The sequence below is a fragment of the Puma concolor genome, chromosome B3 (assembly GCF_028749965.1).
Source record: "Puma concolor isolate L17-30 chromosome B3, mPumCon1.1.hap2, whole genome shotgun sequence".
Taxonomy (NCBI): Eukaryota; Metazoa; Chordata; class Mammalia; order Carnivora; family Felidae; genus Puma; species Puma concolor.
This window is the reverse complement of record NC_141672.1, coordinates 128,334,152-128,355,759: the sequence shown is the minus strand read 5'-3', so window position 1 is coordinate 128,355,759 and position 21,608 is coordinate 128,334,152. Positions and strand designations below refer to the sequence as shown.

The 21,608-nt window shown below is 46.7% G+C and overlaps 1 protein-coding gene across 6 annotated transcripts in view; it reads right to left on the bottom strand.

Moving 5' to 3' along the window:
• The window catches only part of APBA2 (amyloid beta precursor protein binding family A member 2), a 275,852-nt gene that overhangs the window by 127,156 nt on the left and 127,088 nt on the right, over positions 1–21,608 (bottom strand). The window lies entirely within an intron of this gene.

Below are 21,608 nucleotides of genomic sequence, written 5' to 3'. Positions count from 1 at the left end.
TACTGTATGTTAACCATACTGGAATTAATTTTTTTCTTTAATTCCTCTTCTCCCTCCAATTTGGCTAAAGCAGAATGTGTTATAAAGGAACATCTTTGTTCCTTTCAAAACCACAGCAATGGCAGCCTCTTCCCCAGGTCCTTGTCTGCTGGGAACAGAAGGTCTAAGAGCATAGCATTTCATGAATAGCTGTGCTGGCTGGACAGTTCACCTTCAGTCTGGTCCTGAAGTCACAGGGGATGACATCATTCTTAGGGGGGAAGGTAATATGGTCTTGCTATTGGCACAGGCAGACACTGGCTTCTACTTTATCACCAAGGTCTAACCTGGAACCAGGGTTGACACTTTTTTAATGAAAACTGACAGTCATTCTCATTTCCCTAGACAGACATTTCTAGGAGTGGGTTTTAATTAGGGAATTTGGGGGAGTTCCCTACCACCCCAAACTGGCCCACTGCAGATGCCTCTAGTTCAGACATTTTTAAAAATGACTAGCTATCCCTTAGAAGGCCGCAGGTACCTCCCTTTTGGCCAAGCCATTTGTATATCTGTAATCTGCTGGTCTCTGCTCAGAGGGAACTTGACATTCACACAGTTGTTCAAATTCTTCCAAAGGGTATGGTGCTTTCTGCTGTCTTTTTTTTTTTAAGTTTATTTATTTCTTTTGACAGAGAGAGAGAAAGCATGAGTGAAAGCAGGGAAGGGACAGAGAGAAAGGCAGAGAGAATCCCAAGCAGGCTCTGCGCTGACAGCATGGCTGCATCCCAAGAAGTGTGAGACCATGACCTGAGCAGAAACCAAGAGTCAGATGCTCAACTGACGGAGCCACCCAGGCGCCCCTTCGATCGCCTTTCAAATCCCCTTACATTGTCGGCCTCAGCTTCTTCATGTGCAAAAGTAGACAGTAAATTCGATCTTAAACGTGGCTGGGAAAGCGCAACAAAGCCCCCAAAACACTGCCTGGGAACACATTACCATCAAACGGTATTTCCTTTTTTACCCCCAAATCCCACCATCCCAGGACTTCCAAAAAGAGGTGATTTCAGGGTCAGAGCACATACTAAATGCTATGTCCAGAGGCAAGAACACTTCACTGGTGGTCCTAAGACAGGGCCTCCATTCTGCACTCTGCTACAAGTTGGCTCTGTGAACTCAAGCAGGTCAGTGAGAAAGACCTTGGTCCTCTCCCAGAATCCCCCACTCTAGCAGTTTTGATCAAGAGGGCTGCATGGAAGAGCCTAGAAGCCTTGGTCTACTAGCACAGGCTGGAATTCTCCCCACATGTCCACGGTGTCCTCCCCTCCCCTCTCAGAGGTCTACAGCTACCTGCATTGTCCAGAGCCACTGTGGGCCTATGGAAGTGTCCTTCTGCCCACAAGTCCAGCTTCTGCAAGCTTCTGGGAAGCTGTCCAGCTTCCCAGCCCAGAAGCAGCTCAGGGAAACTCGGAGCCTGCCTTCAGGCTCAGCTGGGCTTCCCTGCTCCACCTGGAGGAAGGAGCCCCAGCTCACTCGCTCGCTCGCTCGCTCTTTTTCTCTCTCTCTGCTGCCCTCAGTCTGCAAGTCTCCCAAGAGGACAGAGTCTCATTCATAGGTAGCCCGAGCATCCCCCACATGCTCCACACAGATTCCCAACAGAGGCACAGAATCGCCAAACTGCCTTGGAAAAAAGGCAGAGCTCTGCACTTTACATAATGCTTTTCCATAGGAGGAAACAGGCCCACATCTTAATTCAATTTTGAATCGGTTTTTAAATGTCTATTTATAGGCATCACACAAGTACCCCTTGTGGACGGTGGAGGAATCAGGGCTCCGGGCTCTGGTCCACCACTATTCATTAGCATTCTTTTCATGTCTGTCTTCTCTAATTTCCCCAGCAGCTTTTTAACTCAATAGCAAGGTCACCTACCACTTGGACCCAGCACCACTTTCCATTTTCTCCGAAGAAAAATATGAATTTTCTCTTCCGTGCAGCAGTGCCCTCTCCCTGTCCTCTCAGGGCCCCTTGCCTGCATTGGCTGAAGCAGGGTTGTGTTATTTTGGTGAACTGTGTCTCTGGACAGACAGTTTACCTTAAAAAAACCAACAAAGTCACGAGCACCGAGAGCTGGGAAGGTCCTTGGGGGTCAGCTGGTCCCTGCAGGCTCTGAGTCCCTCACCTGGCCAGGCACATCCAGGGAGGGCCTGCTCCATTCCAGCAGCTGGAATGAACACAAAGGGTCACCTACAAGTTCCGAACAGCCACGCTTTTCTTCTCAGCCATGTTTGGCCAAACACACATCCCATCCTCTTTTCTAGCCTCTCTGGAGGCATTGAGGGCTAGGTTACTTCCCCTGTTCATCTTGGCCGTTTGTGATTAGACAGAAATCTGAGAGTCTGCTCTTCTTCAGGCAATGCACAATCATTTTTGGAATCATCTCCTACTTCTTAGCAAGCCTCAGGGTGGCAATGAAGTACACAGGTCTCCCTGTAAGATTTAAACACTCCACTTTCCAAGTTGTTGGCCCACCCACAAGTTATTTCGGGTGGGTGGGGGGAGTAGGAGAGGGGGAGGTTATCATGTATTCCAGCTTCCCAGGGGAGATGTGAAATACAAAGCCACAGGAGCCTGGGAGATGCCATGAAGGCTCTTTCTGTCTGCATGCTGACAACTGGATTCTCCAGGGTCCAGAGACCCCAGACCTTGGAACCAAGTACAGAAGGAAAGGCAGGCCCTGGCCTGAGGCATTGAATCCACAGCAGAATTCAGGCACAGAGAATACTTCCAATAAAGAGCCCTCCAGCAGCCTGACTTCAAATACCACAAGGCTCGGCTCTCTTATGACTGCTGTTGCTGAGGCAGTTGGTATTTGGTTTCAGGATTAATTAACTTTCTCCCAGGATGCCCACTGCAACCTGCCATTGTGGGTTCTCTATTATGCGGCATGCACATTCCTGGCAATCAATTGGATCTCTGACCAAACAGAGCCTTTGAAATGCCACGTTTTCAGACACTCAGGAGGTAAACAGAAATCCTAAATATTGCCTAGAGTGGACGGTTCATAAATTTGATGATTGCCTTTGATATTATGTCAGGGGAGGCGATGGGAGGCCCCAAATCCACAAACCATCCTCAGGGCTCCTTAGTGACTCAGGTGGTTGGGGAGGAGGCCCGAGACAGGAAGCTACTTAAGAGAACCTCGATGAGCCTGGATAGAGCAGCACGTGCTAGCCTCCACCCAAAGCAGGAGATGCGAGCCCTGGAACACACAGGCCGATGCTGTGCTGGGGGAAGCAGGTGTCACAACCAATCTGTATAAGCACTTTCTTGGCAAAGTTAAGGCAACACTCACAGTTTCGTGGACTCTCAGACTTGGAAGGTGTCCTGGGAGGATGCCTGGCTCAGAGGCGGACAGAGGTGGATGTGTCCAGCACAGAGGCAGGAAGGCTGATCTTAGAGCCTTACAAACTGGCCAGGGACCTGCACAGCAGTATCACCACCCCACTGTCATAGTAGCATTTCTTCCTCCAGCAGACCTGAGAGTTACACCTACAGTTCCTTGAACCAAAGAGGCAACCCAGCGCTTTGCAAGAGGCTGGGCCCTGGGTACACGGGTTTGGGGATCTTATGGTATGTTGGGGTTGGGTTGTAGAACAAGTAGAATTTGATGAGCAATAATAACCCAGATTCAACAAAATACATGCTGATGGAAGACTATGGTCACAGTGAGCAGAGGACCTGGGAGAGGGCTGGGAAGGGTCTGCACAGAGCACAGTGGCCAGAATAATAGGGGAAGGGTCAGGGTGTATCACAGGCAGAGTGCACCAGCTGCACACTGTAGCCAGCTTGAGTGTAGCTCTTTCTAGTACCAGCCCAGTGGCTGCAAAGCCAAGTATTCTATGGGACTGTCAACACCTCTGCATAACAGAGAGCACGTGGCCTTCATGGGCTAGCCCAGGTGACCATGGGGCTCATCTCCACTGGGCTGTCTCACAGAGCGGAACAGGCAGCTGGCAGAGGTCAGCATCTGGCAGATAAGCTGCTGAGTGAGGAGGCCTCCTGGGACCTGGGACTGTAGCTCCCCCAAGCTGCCCTGAGGGGGATGTGGCATGAGACAGCCCAGCATTCCCACAGGTATGGCTGGAACCACAGGATAGGACTTTGTGGGGGTGAGGATGCTCCCCAGGTTTAACGTGAGGCTGGGGCCAAGGGGGTCTGCCACTTCCTGAAGAGAAGGACACACAGGGACAATGCTCAGTTGGGCACAGCAGAGTCCTTCCAAGGGAAAGTAAGAGGTCCCTAAGGAACCATTTCAAGTACTGGCCCCAGACCAATTACAGTGAGAAAACAGGAGCTGGGCTCAGAGAGGGGCTCCAGGTCCTCAGAGCCAGATAACAAAAGGATGTAGCCCAGGTTATGGTGGGAAGGGGGCTGGGGAAGGGGAGGGGGGTGGGCAGTGATGGTAAGGTTGGAGGATTTTCCAGCTTGAGTGGACATGAATAGACTGTTTACAAATAAAAAATCTCAAAATTCTGAATAACTGAGCCCCCTACTAGCTGCAAGGTAAAGTCTTCAAATGCGACTAACTCCATTTATAAACACCAGCATGTATTATTTTTCTCCTGGGCAGGAAGCTGCATCTTTAGAATAAAGAGCTCAAACCTTGGGATTCTTGTTTGAGCAAATGTTTTGGGAACAAACTGGATTTAAAACTCTATCTTCAAAGGTCTTGAAGTTTTAAACAACAATGGTTTCATCTGAGAAGGTGGCTTCTAAAAATGCTATTAAAAAGAATTAATTATTAGGAGTCACCTACAAATTGCTGCCAATGAAATGGCCAAAACTCTCCATTCATGTAAGCTTATCTTTCAGTCTGGAGGTGACAGGCCACGGAGAATGAGCCACATTCTACCACCAGATTCCTTGGTTTGGGAAGATCCTCATTCCCTGCTCGATTCCAACACAGAGACTCTCTATACGTGATTAGTTTCCACAATAGGGACTGTTCTTTCAAGGTGATTATTTGTTTCCTCTCTGTGGGGCCCGTGAGGCCACCCCAACGGCAGAGTTGGGGGTACAGACATGGATTATTTCGATCCATTTCAAAACTAGAAATTTGCTCTAAACTAAAACTGGCTCTAACATCCAATATCGCTAACTTAATTTTCCCACATTTGCTTTTATGTAAAATCCTCTGAGGCTCTACCAAATAAACCTGAGAGTTCCTTACATCAGTATTGATCTAATTTATTCATGTTGGGGTTGAAACTAAAGGTGACCAGATCCAACCGTGTTTTAATCTCAATAGATCTGCCCTTGAGCAGCTGATGGCATTCCGTGGACAGACACATGGCTCCCAGGGCTCCCAGATTTACCCTGTAACATCTGACCTGTTTCTCTGATGATTCTTGGTATTAAACAGAGTCCTGTGTTTGGAGTTCTTGTCTGGCTTTGTGGAATGAGAGAAAAGTGCAACACTGAGGTATGAAAACCAGAACGCAGTGCCAAGGCTGTCCATGTGACAGCCAAAAGTGGTGCCATAAGAGACAAGGGTGAAGGGCAAAGGGAGGGCTGGCAGGGAGGGTTCAGGCAGGTCTGCACAGACCCAAGAGATGCAGGGGAGGGTTCAGAGGCGCCTTCCAAGCCTGCATCTGCCGGGCTCTCCTCATTATTATTCTCTCCTAGGCAAATGAGGCTTCTATTTTTGCTGCAAGGAGTCTGCTGCCTTCCAATTCCCCCACGTCCCCTGGAGGGAGGCTGGGATTTCGTGTTCTATTCAAGCAGCTCAGGGATGCTGAAGGGAGGGTCATCCAGATGGCTGAGAGCCAGAGAGAAGCACTGCCTGCCAATCTTATCAAATGAGGACACAGTGCTTGAGAAAGCTCTGGGCAAGGTGATGATGCATGTACGTGGTCTGGCATGACCATGCAGGGCACATCCGGGTTTATTTGGCCCATACCATGCTTACTGAAATAGGCACTAACTGTTTCACAGATGTGAATCTTTTAATCACCCCCATTTTACAGATGAGGAAACTCATCTGTACACAAAAGGCACACAAAAGTTATTAAGTGGTGTGCCTAAGGCCACACAAGAAATTCTGCAGCTGGGACTTCATCCTGGCAGCGTGGCCCAAGAACCCATGCTCTTAGCTCCCACATTTTGTTGGTAGGAAGAAATGGGAAAAGATGTTTACAATACATAAATCAGATGAATGATGAAATGATGGATAAGAAAATTCAAAAAAAGGGGGCGCCTGGGTGGCACAGTCGGTTAAGCGTCCGACTTCAGCCAGGTCACGATCTCGCGGTCTGTGAGTTCGAGCCCCGCGTCAGGCCCTGGGCTGATGGCTCAGAGCCTGGAGCCTGTTTCCGATTCTGTGTCTCCCTCTCTCTCTGCCCCTCCCCCGTTCATGCTCTGTCTCTCTCTGTCCCAAAAATAAATAAACGTTGAAAAAAAAAATTTAAAAAAAAAAGAAAATTCAAAAAAGGGACAAAAGGTATGAACCAGTAATTCATAGAATAAAAAATACATGAAATAAATATACATCAATATAAGAAAATAAATCCATGAAAAGAGGTGCAACCTCACTGATAGGCAGAGAAATGCAAATTAAGACCCCCTGCAGAGGCCACTTTCACCCATCAGACTGACAAAAATTTAAAAAACATCTGATAATACCAAGAGGTATCAAGGACGAGGGGAAGGGGAGCCCACACACCACTGGTGGGAACATTCATTAGTAGGCCCACTTGGGAAAACAACGTGGCCACTTCCAGAAAATGTAAAGATTCATACGTTCTATCCTGTGGCAATTCCACTCCTTGCTACATATTCTAGACAAATCCAGCTCCTGGCCACATAGAGACACACACATGAGTATTCCTAGCAGCCTTGTTTGCAGCAGCAAGAAACTGGAAACCATCTGAACATCCACCAATGGAGAAAGAATAGAGTGTATTATGTTCCTACAATGAAATGCCACACAGCCGTGAAAAGGGATAAGGTCCAGCTACATTTTCACGTGGATGAAACTCACAGATATAATGTGAGGCAAAAAAAAAAAAAAAGGGCAAGCTACAAACACACACACACGCACACAATTTGATATGATTTACACAATGCTTAAAAACATGCAAAAAGAATTGGCATAGTGACACTGACTAATGCAGTAAGATAAAACATGCACCAAAACTCTAATAACTCTAATACCTCTGCATGGGAGACAAAGAAATGCAATCAGGAAGGGCCTCCAGGTATACTGGTAATTATGACAGTTTAAAGTATGTCCACTCTTTTTCACTCCCTTCAAAAGGTGGAGCCTAATTCCCCTCTCTTTGAGTGTGGACCGGGCTTAATAACTTGGGTCTAGAGAACAGAACAAGGCAGAGATGATGATGTGTGGCTAAGGAGTCTAGGTCATAAAGGCACGGCAGGGTTCTCAAGACTCTTGGATCACTTGCTCTGAGGCAAGCTGCCCGCCATGTTGCAAGAGAGCACTGTGGAGAGACCCCATGGAAAAGAACAGAAGCCTCCCGCCCACAGCCATGTGAAGTAATCTCAAAAGTGGATCCTCCACGAGTGCCTGGGTGGCTCAGTCAGTTAAGCTTCCGACTTCAGCTCAGGTCGTGATCTCATGGTTTGTGAGTTCGAGCCCCACACTGGGCTCTGTGCCAACAGCTCAGGGCCTGGAGCCTGCTTTGGATTCTGTGTCTCCCTCTCCCTCTGTCCCTCACCCCTCAAAAATAAATAAACATTAAAAAAAAATTTTTTAATAAAAAAAAAAAAAAAAAGTCATCTCATACCTCAAGATGACTATGGCCCTGGCCCACACCTTGACCCTGAGACAGAATCATCCAGTCACACTGCTCCCAGATGGACTCTATGTGTGAAGTATCAAATGCTCACTGTTTTACACTGTAAGTTTTGGCATAATTGGTTACACAGAAGTACAACCAATATAACAATATTCTTTACTTTAACTGGGTTGTGGATACACAGGTGTTCAGGTACATAATTCTTTTTACCTTTCTGTATGTCAGATATTTTATAATGAAAATTTAATCCAAAATTGCTGAGTTAGGTCAACACTGGCTAACAGGCAGAAACAGTGGATGGTAAAAGACAGGGAAGATGATAGGAAGGCACATCACCCTCCTGGGTGACCAAGGAATAGCTTCTCTCCTCAGGAGCATAAGGAACATAGAAAAGTGCCATCTAAGGTGGAAAATCATGGGACGTTGTCAGAGGTGGGGAGAGGAGGCAGGATTTGCTCTATTCACATTAAAATAGGGAGTCTTGATAGGCTAAGGGAGAATATGCCCTGGGGCCCTTGGGCCCTTGGGTGGCTCAGGCCTGGGTTAGGCACCCAACTTTAGCTCAGGTCATGATCTCACGGTTTGTGGGTTCAAGCCCTGTGTCAGGCTCTGTGCTGACAGCTCAGAGCCTGGAGCCTGCTTCAGATTCTGTGTCTCCCTCTCTCTGGCCCCTCACGCGCTCTCTCTCTCTCTCTCTCTCTCTCTCTCTCTCTCTCTCAGAAATGAATGAACATTAAAAAGAAAAATTTTTTAAATAATTTTTAAAAATATGCCTGAGCCTGAGAGGCAGGCCAGCAGGGATAAGGGGGATGTGGGAGCAACACCCAGGGTGGTCCACCTCCTCAACTGCTCCTCCCAGGTCTTGATGCCACCAGATAAGGGCAGGATTGCCCAGAAGCCAGGATCTGGGCCCCATCACGTCTCTCTGTATCTGTCTTCCTCTCTCTGACTTCAGCTTCCAGAAAAAACAAACGTGCATTCCTTACAAGCAGTTGGGCTGGTCAGAGTCAAAGTAAAAGCAGTCAGAACCAGTTACATCTGGCAGAACCAAAGCATATCAATCCCCAGGAACCACCATAAGTACTTCAGACCACTTATTTTCAATCCTCTTTAAGAGCCTAAATCCCCCATCTCACAACCTGTGCTGTTTTCTGCAATTTACTCATTCAAAGAAGTCTGTCCAAAATCCATTTTAATTGAAGCAACCACTTTTCTTGCTATGAAGTGACAGCTGAAGCAACAATAATGCTTAATATATATTCCATGCTTGCTTTCCTTCTTAAAAAAAGCAACAACAACAACAAAAACCACTGTCAAGATGACAGAAGGGCGTAGCGCTCTCCTTTCGACCTTGACTTGTTGGGAAAATGGCCACTGGGAATCTGGGTCTGCTGCGCTTGTGCTCAATACTCACCACTCTCTGCCTGGCCCTTGTGGACAAAGGGAGGGAGACGACGTGGTGAGAACTGGAAGAAGCGAGGGAAACGTGTGTGGTGTTGGAGGCGCCGGTGAAACCATCAGAGATGGTGTAGGACAGGCAGATGCCCCCGTGTGTCAGCTGTCACCTTGCAGGGCAGGCAGACTGGACAGGCCAGGCTCGGCCACTCAGGACCAGGACACCCCAGGGCCTCCCTCTTTCCCCAGCCAGTTAAGGCCTGGCTCAGACAGGAGCCCACATGGCGTGATACCCCCCAGGTTTCCCTGCCACAGCCACCTCAAGCTCGGCCCTGAACCCCACTAAAGAGGTATCAGAGCACCGAGCTACACAGCATCCCAGGCTGTTCTTCCATGCCCCAGAGATGGCAGGGGACAGTGAGATGGCCAGGCTTCTGAGTCTTGAGGCCCAACTTCAGATCCTGCCTCTGCTTACGAGCTGTGACCACAGTGTGTCCCTCCCACTGCTCTGAGCCTCAGAGGCCACATGAGAAACAGAGAAGGCCTCATAGGATCATAAAGCTCCCTCAGTCCCTCCTCAGCCTTCAGGACAGAAAGCAGCCCTCCCTGGGAGGAAATCAAGACAGAGGCCAACTCGGGGCCCGGGGGTGCGTGCTGGAGCAGGACTCAGTAGCTCTGTAATCTTAAGCCTCAGTGTCCTCGGCCATGAAATGGGGATAATAAGAATTGCCTATAAACCTGCATGGTGGGATTGCTGTGTGGCTTACAGGAGGTGCCAGCAGGTACTCAGTGAGAAATTCATGCTGGCTCTTGTTATAAAGCCATTGGAGCCCTGCTGCCCTGGAGCCAGCCCCACTCCCTCTCTCACCCATCCCCCAGTGCCCCCAGAAGGAATGTATCAGGTACGTGTTTACCACCCACTGTGAGCCCCTCAGAGGGAGGACCCCAGACCCAGGTCTGCCTTCACGGCACCCAGCACAGCACCTGGTACATAGGAAAGGTTCCAGAACCCCCACCTATGCGTCCTCTGCAGCCCTTGGCGGCCCTTCTGTAATGAGCTGGCAGCATGCCTCACAGCAGAGCATGAAAGTCGGGGTGCTCTCCGAGGATGTGGCATGTTTCAGAGAGAAAGCTCAGTAACTCAGAGAGAGGCAAGTTCCTGGGGCAGATCAGGGGCTCCCAGGACCCCTTATACCTCAGCAGGACCCTGGCCCAGGGGTAGAGGCTGCAGAGTGGCCTGGGTGCTCTGGGTCACAGAGTCCCACATTACTACTCTGAAACCCCCTTGTGCACATCCCTCCCCAGTCATGGGTTTCCCAAAAGACAGGATTCTGTTGTGGTGGCACTGGAGAGAGGTCCTCCACCTCGTGGGTGAAGGAGCTCAGCTGCCTCAGAGCTGTCCCCAGACCAGGCCCCTCCAACCCACCCTGGGTTGCTCCCTCACATGCTACTGGTGAGGACTGAGTCCTCATGGAGGTCACCTGTTCTCTGTACCACATACCCCGGAGGCTTCCGCACCCCACAGCAGCCTCTATGAGAAAAGTTAAAGTCGAGTCTGGGTTTTTAAGTATGCTAGAAGAGATTCTAGAAAATAATATATCAGCAGAAGCTGAAAGGAAACAAAACTGGCCCCCAAACTGCACATCAGAACAGGATCCTTAGCAATGTCAACACTAAAACCAATGACTCACCACACATACACCACCAACAACCAGCCTCTCATCTAGAAAACAAATGCAAAGAAATGAATTTCAATTTCAAAATAGGGCTCTACTCAAGCAAGGATCATCCTGCATCTCCCTCCCCACACAACAGCTGAGCAAAACACACAGGGAGATGGGGGCTGGGCTGGAGCTGTCTGCAGACATGTTCTACCAAACCTCAGACTTCTGGCAGGTAATCCAAGCCCACCAAAAGACGGGAACAGTGTGGTCACTACAGGGTCTGTACAAGGGAATCCCACAACCAGGTTGCAGAGTGAGGACACGAGTAGGCAATGGGCAATGACTTCAGTTTCATGAACTTCTCCCCGACCCTGATAAACATGCTCTTTAGGTGCCAGGACTTTAACCCACATGCAAGGCTGCCTTTGGTTTAATGATGTCTTTCATTATCATTTTCATTCTTACCTAAAGAACACTACAACCTGGACTCATCATCAAGGCTGATCGATTACTGAGGTCTCTAATTGTGCTTCTATGGAGCAGACTGGATGCTGGCCCTACAGGTGGGCATGCAATGTTCCCAGGCAGCCTGGTGAGAAAGCTTGCTCTCAATACATCAGCAAAGTGTCCTTCAGATGGTGGTGGTTGTCAAACACCTCTTGATATTCTCACTTTATCATAGTAATTTGCTGTTTTGTTTTGGTCCCACCTTATCAATTTATTTTCCAAAGGCTAGTCTGTAAATAAGACAGGAGTACTACGGGAACCTAATATAAGTCCTCTATTGTCAAAGCAGAAATAGACACAATCAGAATATTCTTACTACACCAGCCTTGGGATGAAGCTGATGTAAAAGAAGAGAGGGCTGAGAGAAGGAAACTGGACCCATGATACCAAGGTCAAGCTGCTAGATCAAGCCTTGCCTAAAACCATGCGTCCAGACTTTCCAATTACACAACAAAAGTTTATGTTACCATGAGATGGGTTTTCTGTTACATCAAGTGTCTTAACGGATAAGGAAACTGAGGCCCAGGGGCGTAACATGACTTTGCCCAGCCCACAGAGCAACAGAATGAAAACTCAGGTATGTTGCAGTAAGTCTTGCCTTGTGTCAAAATCCTAGGCTGTGTTCATTGTGATTTACACAAAATCCTCAATTCTTTACAAGTGTGAAGACAGGTCAGCTAGTCAAGCCTTACATAATCCAAATCTAGCAGAAACTACATTTAACTCAACCAGATCTTTTTTACTTTTCCAAAACCAACAGGGCAGGCCTAAATGGTCAGTGGGATTCTACCAAGCATGCAAGATAAATAGCATAATTTACATCTAACATTTCTGTACCACCTCCCTCTCTCAGACAGCTCTGACCCTGGCTCACACTTTTGTGCTTACAGAAAACCTCAAGGCAGCTCTCAGACAGAAGTGTTCTCTTAATTGACCTCATTAATATGCACTGCTCTGGTGATCGGCTGGCTATGGTTGTGTTGGCTTGCCTTTTCTTTCTCTTTCCTGTCTTCCCTTTCTTCTTTCCCTCTCTCTCCACCTCCTCCTCCTCCATCTTCTTTTCTGACTCTCTCTTTTTTCTTTTTCTGATGCAAAGGCCCAAGGAAGTATTAGCAAAACCATGTCTTAACACCCGTCTGCTTTAGACCTGACAATCCAGAGGTAGGTGACTTTCTCAGAGTCACAGCCTGAGCCAAGCCTACAAGGTCAGAGAACCCTGGTTCATTTCACCCTACACTGAGCCTCCCTCCCAAGAAACCGTGCCACAGAGAACACCATCTGCTCACCCAAGCCTGGTGACCAGACACAAGTCTGGCCTCTGCCCAGGACCCGGGTGACGTCAGGGAAGCAGGAGCTCCCAGTTGCCCATGGCCCCTCCAGGTCTCCACAGAGCAGTCATCTACACTGAGAGGAGCCCACCACACTTGGGACACATGCAGGGGAGGAGGAAGGTTCCAGAAGAGTTTTCTGCTTCACAATGGCCCCACAGGAAAAGTCCACAAGCAGCAATGATGAAGGTTCTGGAAACCCACAAGGAGTCATAAGCAACCTTGGGCAGCTGTGCCCTGAAGTCTCTTGAGTCTGCCTGTCCTCCTTCACAGAGTGTCCGTCCTGCTGTCTCCCCCATCCAGTTGCCCCTTGTACCTCACTAGCCTTTCCACGGGCTCAAACTGGCTGGTTGGAGTCTGGCCCACTCCTGGCCACATCCCTGCCCACCCTGCCACCTTAGCCTCACCTCTCCTGAGCCACCCAGGACTGTCACCCACTCCTCCCACAGCTCTGTAGCATATGCTAGAGCTGTGTGTAGTCCCCCCAAACCCTGGGGTGGGTAACACAAGGAGACGGTATGTCTCCCCCTTCCGTGTCCCAGCTCTTCCCTGATGAGGCCTTGGGGAGATGCTCGTCCTGTTTCTGATACAAACAGGTAACTCGCTTTCCATCCTTCTTAGCTGCATTGGAAAGTGATGCTGAAGGTGGTCTCCCCAAAATGAAGAGCAAACATCTCACCCCTGAGGAGAGAAGGTGGGCCCTGCCAAGACATCCCCCACTTTGTGCCAGCACCTGAGCCCAGCCCAGGCCTCCCACACACTGACACTATTAGCAGCCACTTTTGTTCAAGTGTGACCCTCAGGTGGCACAGCTGTGGGGGCTGGGCAGCAGGTACTGAGGGTGGGGTTGGCCCTCCTGACACAGACAGCATATGCCCACCCACTAGAGTTTGATGGACAAATGGATAGACCAACCAACACAAGACTTGCTCCAGGAACTGACATCCAGGGAGGGCTCGCATGGTAAGGCAGGAGTCAGCCCAAGACTGCCAAGTGAGGACCCACACTGGACCCACACAGCCATCTGCCCACAGAGATGGGACGGGGTATCAGGAGGATTTGACAAGAAGAAACACAGGGCTCCCCCTTAGGAGAAGAGTTCCCCCCAACTTCCCCACCCTGCACTCCCAGAGAAGCCATGCTACCCTGACAACGGCCGGTGGTCCTGCAAAGCTGAAGGGCCCTGTAACCCCTGCCACGGGCAGGTGCCAAAAACACTTGGCGGGCAAATCAAATGATATACGCCTGGCCAGGTAGGGGCTGTCTGACTCAAAACAGACAAAGGCCCAAAGGAAATTCCATTAGACATTCTCAACGTTGAGAGAAATGGACCAGGGCTCAGGAGGGCCACTTGATGCTGAGGGACAGGGGGCGGGGGGCAGAGCAGAATGGCCAATAACAGAAGAGGGCTAGTGAAAGGAAAACTGGGGCACAGGCAGGACCCACAAAAGAAGAGCTAAGGAGAGATCAGGAGAGGAGAGGGGATGGGTTAGAGGAGTAAGAGGCCAGAAGTCCCAGGGCCAGGCAGGAAGTATGGATAGGGAGATATGGGCAGTGCACCCTGGCAGGCGCTCAGAGCTCTCCTCTCGAATTTCTGGAAAGTTGAGCAGACTGCAGCTCTTGCTCAACCCCAGGCACAGTGAAGCCATGGTGGCTGGAGGGGGTCAGGGCCACAGGATTTTAAGATCTTAACATCCCCTGATTTGGCAAGTGAGGAGCCTTTGCCCTGATCAAATGCTTTGCACCATTAAGCAGTTCAAGTGTTTGGGAAGATGTATCCCAAACTCCCAGTGGGAGCAGAAACCTCTCAACCGCCTGCTACATTTCAGGTTGTAGAAAAGGACACCACATGCTGCTCCATTCCACAGGACAGACCTGCTGGTTATCACAAAGGGACACGAACCTCACATCCAGACCACAAAGATCCTCACAGTTGATGCTGTTACATCTCACAAGCTATCAAATAGCTTTCATGATTTAAAGGAAGGTGGGAAGAAAGAATCTTAGAATGTTACAGAACATTAGCAGTCATGGCTCACTGTGTGGGCTCAGAATGGGCTTCATGGCCCAACAGCTGGACTTGAGGGTCCCATCATTAAAATACTCCAAGCACCCTTCCAGGGTGTACCATGTGCCCAGAGGGTGTAGGAAGCCCTGTAGCTGTCCCTGGCCCCATGAACTTTGGGTGGCATCCCCTTCCCAACAGTTCACAACACTCAGCTGTGTTTCAGAAAACTCCAGAGCTCAGAATGGTAGGCCACCCTGAATAATGGTGGCCACAGGTATCTTCTTGCTCTCTGTGATGGTGAGGGTGAATGATGCTTACAACTCCCACTCTGCAGCAAGGCAAAGATAAGCTGGGTAAGCGACATGACCAAGCTGGTGGCATACCTGAACCTTCCCTTGGCAAACACTCAAGAGGGACAAGGTTCTCACCTTTGAGTGAGATGGAAAGGGGGCCAAAGAAGGGAAAAAGATGCTAACCCACCAAGCCAGGGCACAGCAGCCCTTCACAAAAGCCTCCACAGCTTGGCCTCACCAGACCCTTTGAGACAGATCTATTTTGTTTCGTTTTCCTAGTTTGTCAGCTTTAGATGATGTGGCTCAGAGCAGTCACACAGCCCCTAAGTGTCAGAGCTGGCAACTGAACTGAGGTCTGCCTGAGACCTGAGACCACAGCCCAAGCTATGGATGTGGCAGACTGAGGATGGGGCAGACTGGTAAGTGGGTCCAACCACCCCAACTTTCCACTGTTTAAGAGATACATGGCAGCCAGTCAGTAACATTCTCCTTTCTGTGTGCTTCTCAGCATTTCTGTGCTAGGCACCAAGGCATTTTCTAGAAAGGGTATGTGCCTGACATGCACAAGAACAGAAAGGCAAAACATGCCCATGTCTGGAAGATAGCTCACTTTCCCCAATTCCAGAATGTTCCAGGGACTTGATGTGCTGGACAGAACCTGGAGGTAGCCCCCAGCATCCTGGAAGCTAAGCATGCCCTATGCTTGTTTTCTTAATGAACCAGTGTCTCTCACACACGGCATTCACCACCTTCACAGGATAGTGGAAAGGCTGAATCCCAGGGGACAGAATCATGCTCCCACTTTGAGCATCCAACACAGGGAGCAAGGCCAGAGGGCTATTTATTATTTATTCACTTAGGAGAATCCTGGGGTGGGGCTCACACAGTCACAAATAAGAAAAATGGTAGTGTTGAAGGAAACCCACCAGTGAGGCAAGGTTTATTTCTGCATTCTGAATAGACTTTATTAAAGTCAGAAACTGCCCACCAAGTAACCCACCAGGGCTCCAAGGTGTTACAGGTGAGCTTTAACGAGACCATCAAGGAACAGATCATCTGTCTTATGTGTCCAAAAACTGAATATTACGAGTCCAAAATAACCTCTCTACTAAAGCCAAAAAATAAAAAATAAAAAATAAAAACTAAGAATGAGAATGGTAAATTTTGGCCAAACTCACTTATAAACATAGATGCAAAAATCCTAAATGAAACAGTAGCTGAGTGCACCCAGTAATTGCCAAGCAAACACCTCATGATGAAATACTGATTCATCCCAACAATGTCAAATTGGTTACTATTAGAAAAGCTGTTAATGCTATCACATAAGTCACCACATGAAAAGATCATCTCAATTGTGTAGAAAAAACATTTCAGAAAATTCACTACTCATTCATAATTAAAGAGGGGGGAAAACTCTAAGGAAATGAGCAGAAAAGGTGTTCGTGAACAGAAGAGTGTGTCCACAGAAAATATCATAATGTTGGATCATTAGATATGGCCCCACAGGAAGGAACAAGACAAGAATTCACAGCCTCACTGCTTCTGCCTAACACCGTCCTGTCACTCCTAACCAAAGAAATAAGAAAACACAACAAATCAAAGAGTGAGGATTGAATTGGATGAGATCCACCTGGAATTATTTACAGGGGACATGCTGTCCATGGGGAAAATCTAAGAGTCTATAAACGACTCAGGAAGGTTGCTGAACAGCAATACACCAACTCAACAACTATCACAAAAGGTCATTTCCAAAGAAATGCCACTTGGACAGTCGCCAAAAATAGATACCTAGGAATCAACCTAATGTAAAAATACAAGACCTTTATAGAAAAAGACCTATTAACTATTTTTTTAACGTTTTATTTATTTTTGAGACAGGGAGAGACAGAGCATGAACAGGGGAGGGTCAGAGAGAGGGAGACACAGAATCTGAAACGGGCTCCAGGCTCTGAGCTGTCAGCACAGAGCTCGACGCGGGGCTCGAACTCACAGACCGCGAGATCATGACCTGAGCCGAAGTCCGCCGCTTAACCAAGACTGAGCCACCCAGGCGCCCCTGAAAAAGACCTATTAACTTATTGAAGGATATAAAAGAAAACCTATTAAAATCAGGTCTCTATATGCTATGAAAAAAAAAAAAATGTGTGTGTGTGTGTGTGTGTGTGTGTGTGTGTGTGTGTGTGTGTGTGTGTGTTTAGGTGCTGTCTTCCAAGTAAATTCAGGGAAGTAGATGGCTGGGGCAGGGTCAAGGCAGATCCACTGGGGTCCAGGCTGTCCATCCCCTCAGGGGCTTGGAGCATGTTGTTGTTCTCCACAACCTCACCAACAAAGAGTGCTGTCAACCTTGGATTTATGCCATTCTTGGCAGTGAGAAATGGTATCTCAGGCTAGTTTTAATTTACATTTCTTTTACATCTTTTCATACACTTAAAAGACCATTTGAGGGGCGCCTGGGTGGCGCAGTCGGTTAAGCGTCCGACTTCAGCCAGGTCACGATCTCGCGGTCCCGGGGTTCGAGCCCCGCGTCGGGCTCTGGGCTAATGGCTCAGAGCCTGGAGCCTGTTTCCGATTCTGTGTCTCCCTCTCTCTCTGCCCCTCCCCCGTTCATGCTCTGTCTCTCTCTGTCCCAAAAATAAATTAACGTTGAAAAAAAAAAAAAAAGACCATTTGCATGTATTTCTCTGTAAACCCTCTGTTCACATCTTTTACCTATTTTCTATTTAGATTTTGTGCCTATTATTCCTTTCAATTTTTATTAATTCCTTATATTTTAGGAAAAATAAGCTTTGTTCATGATCTAAGTTGCAATTACTTTTTCCTGGCTAATTATTTGGTTTTTCCCTTTGCTTATGGTGTTCCCCACCCCCCATCTAAAAGGGATTTTTTTTTTCCTAATGCACTTGAATTTATCAATCTTTTTCAATGATGTTTTTGGATTGTGAATCATAATTTCCCTTACCTGCATGTATAAAAGAATTCATGTATAAAAGAATTCCAGTACTTGTGGTAACTAGCACCTAGAGCCATTTGAAATACATGCCTGTAGATAAATTTTATCTTTATCCAAATAGCTATTCTGAGATAATGAAACTATATGTTAGTCTCTGCCCAGATTCCTGGCACAGGGCTCCAAAACCCCTTATAATTTCTTAAATGATAGGAGCACTAGAGACCTCTTTTGCTAATTTGATCTCTGACCTCTATTCCTGACACAGGGCTCCTGAAAACCTTGGAATTCCCTGAGTGATTGGAGTGTCTTTGTTCTGAGGGTGCCTGAGTGGCTCAGGTAGTTAAGCATCTGACTTTGTCTCAGGTCATGATCTCATGGTTTGCAGGTTTGAGCCCCGCATCAGGCTCTGTGCTGACAACTCAGAACCTGAAGCCTGCTTCAGATTCTGCGTCTCCTTCTCTCTCTTCCCCTCCCTGGCTCTCATGCTCTCTCTCTCTCTCAAAAATAAACATTAAAAAAAAAAGAGTGTCTTTGTTCTAATGGGGGAACTCGTGGTGGGCTCCCAGATGGCTGTTGGATGGGAGGCTGGTCATCAAAAAGTACAAAGCGTAATCCTCATTCTCTTGAGAGGGGAGAGGGGCTAGAAATAGAATGCATGATTCATCATGGCCACATGAGGAAGCCTTAAAATCCCAAAAGTATGGGGTTCAAAGAGCACCCACGTTAGTAAACACATCTATACTGGTAGGGTGGCATGCCCCAACTCCGCGAGGACAGAGGTTCCTGTGATTGGGACCCTGGCAGACCTCGTCCTATGTATTTCTTCATCTGGCTCTTCATCTGTATTCTTTATCATACTTTGTAATAAACTGATAAACATAAGTGACTATTTTCCTGAGTTCTGTGAGCTGCTGTAGCAAATTAATTGATTGATTAATTCTAGGAGGAGATCAGGGAAACCTCAGATTTATAGCCAATCTGTCAGAAGGACAGGTGACAACCTGGACTTGCTGTGGGATGTGACGCTACCTCCAGGAAGACAGTGTCAGAACTGAGTTAAAGTGCAGGATACACAGCTGGTGTGCTAAAGAACTGCTTGGTGTAGGAAAAACCTCACACATCCGGTGTCAGAAGTGTTGTGAATGTAGTAGCAGTGCGTGTAAAGGAGAAACACAGGGAGGAGGGCAGGGATGCGGGCTGGGTGTTTTCCTACTCAGGAGGAAAGATTGCGTTTCTCCCATTCGGTGATGCAGTCGTCCCAAAACCAATTTTTACAAGGTTCTCTCTGCTGACATTTTATTTAGGAATTTTACATCAATATTCCTAAATGAGATTGGTGTGGAAGCTTCTTTTATCAAATAATCTTGAGGTTTCCATTTTTTTTTTCTAGGCAGTAGAATAAGTAGCATCGAGATTATCCATTATTTTAAGATTTGACAGAATTCTCCTGTGAGAAGCTATATAGGTCTGGAGATTTTTCTGTTTTTTTTTTCCAGTGGAAATTGGGTTGTTTAAACGTTATGTGTCTACTGGGGTCCATTTGGGTAATTCCATTTTCCTAGAGAAGTACGCTTTTTATCCAGGTCTTCACATTTATTCGCACAGCATAGTAAAAAATAACTTCTAATGATTTTTTTAACATGCTGCATTTTGTTGATTATTTTCCTATTATAATTTCTTATTGTGTGTATTTGTACCCTATCTCTCTCATAATTAGGTTAGTGGTTTATTCATTTGATTTTTTTTCCTAAGAGTCAGCATTTTGTTATTACTTCTTTGTTTTTCTCTGTTCTAATTCATTGGTTTCCAACTTACTCTTATTTGCCATTCTGCTCACTCAGTTTATTTGGTTGTTTTATCTAAGATTTTCAGTTGCATGTTTAATTCATTTTTTTGAGACACAGTTTTATGTGCATCCCATAGATTGATGTATTTATAGAGTTTAATCTTGTGATTTTCCAAGTTGAAAGGCCTTTTTGTTTTTTATCTTATGATTAACTTCTAGTTTTATTGCATTGTGATGACATATCATTGTTTATATCATTTCTATGTTGCAAGAACTTATTGAAGTTTTCTTTGTAACCTAATAGATGTCAACTTTCATAAATGTTCCATGTATTCTGGAAACAAAGTTGTATTCTCTATTATCATGGTACAAAGTCTGGTATGTCGGGGCATACTTCTTTGTCTACTTCACATGTCTTGGATACAGAGTGGCTATCATGGTCTCCAGAATTAGTACACTTCTTTCCACATCTCCTGCCTCACATGTGGTCTCTGCTTGATGGAGGTTCTATCAATGTTCAGTGTAGCATTCATAACCACAATTATCATACTTCCTCTGCAAATTGCAGCCTTTTGTGTTATACAGTATCCCTTTTTGTTTCATTGCATGTTTTTGGTCTGAATTCTACCTTGGGGATGTTGACCTTAAAAACAAAAACCAAAAAAAGAGCCAGCCATTTTACCTGCAAAATGAGTTTATTCGGGAACAGCAGAGGAATTACAGTGCAGAAGAAGCAAACCAGGGCAAACCATAGGCAAGTCCAGAGACTAGCAGAGCGGGGCTTGCATTTAGGAGGAAAGGAGGAAGGTGGGAGGGGCTGTTTCATAAAGTCGAGGGTGGTAACTGGTTTCTCATTGGCTACATGTGGCAGTTTCTCATTGGCAGGGCTGTTGCTGGGCAAGGGAGAAATTCTTCATTCTTCCTGTGTGGAAAGTAAGCCTCCTCCTGCAGGGATATGGATAGCAGTATTTGAGAGTTCCTCTTCAGGACTTCCTGACTTTGTTTTTAATGAGGTTTCCTTTATTTTCACAGTTGAAATCAGGATTAAAACCCTTAATTTCTTTCTCTTCCCAGTGGCTTCATTTCTATACACCCTCCCATCCTTTCCAGCTTTTCTAATTACTTTGTTTTAGGTATGACTCTCTTAAACAGTAGAGCTGGGTGCCATAGCATGAACCAATCTGAAAGTCTTTTAATCAGTGGATTAAATCCATGTACACAGAGAAGGAAAAAATCAGCAAAACTAAAAGGCAAGCAATGGAATGGGAAAAGATATTTGCAAATGACATATCTGATAAAGAGTTTGTATCCAAAATAAAGAACTTATAAAACTCAACAACCAAAAAACAATCCAGTGAAGAAATGGGCAGAAGACATGAATAGACATTTTTTTCCAAAGAAGACATCCAGATGGGCCAACAGATACATGAAAAGATACTCAACATCACTCACCATCAGAGACACACAAATCAAAACAACAATGAACTATCACTTCACACCAATCAGAAAGGTTAAAATTAACAACACAGGAAACAACAGGTGTTGGTGAGGATGTGAAGAAAAGGGAATCCTCCTGCACTGTTGGTGGGAATGCAACATGGTGCAGCCACAATGGGAACAGTATGGAGGTTCCTCAAAAAGTTAAAAATAGAACTACCCTATGATCCAGCAATTGCACTACTAGGTATCTACCCAAAGGATGCAAAAATACTAATTCAAAGGGATATATGCACCCTGATGTTTATAGCAGTATTATTAACAATAGCCAAATTATGAAAAGGGCCCAAATGTCCATCAACTCATGAATGGATAAATAAGAGGTGGTATATATGTATATATACACACACATACATACACACACAATGGAATATTACTCAAACATA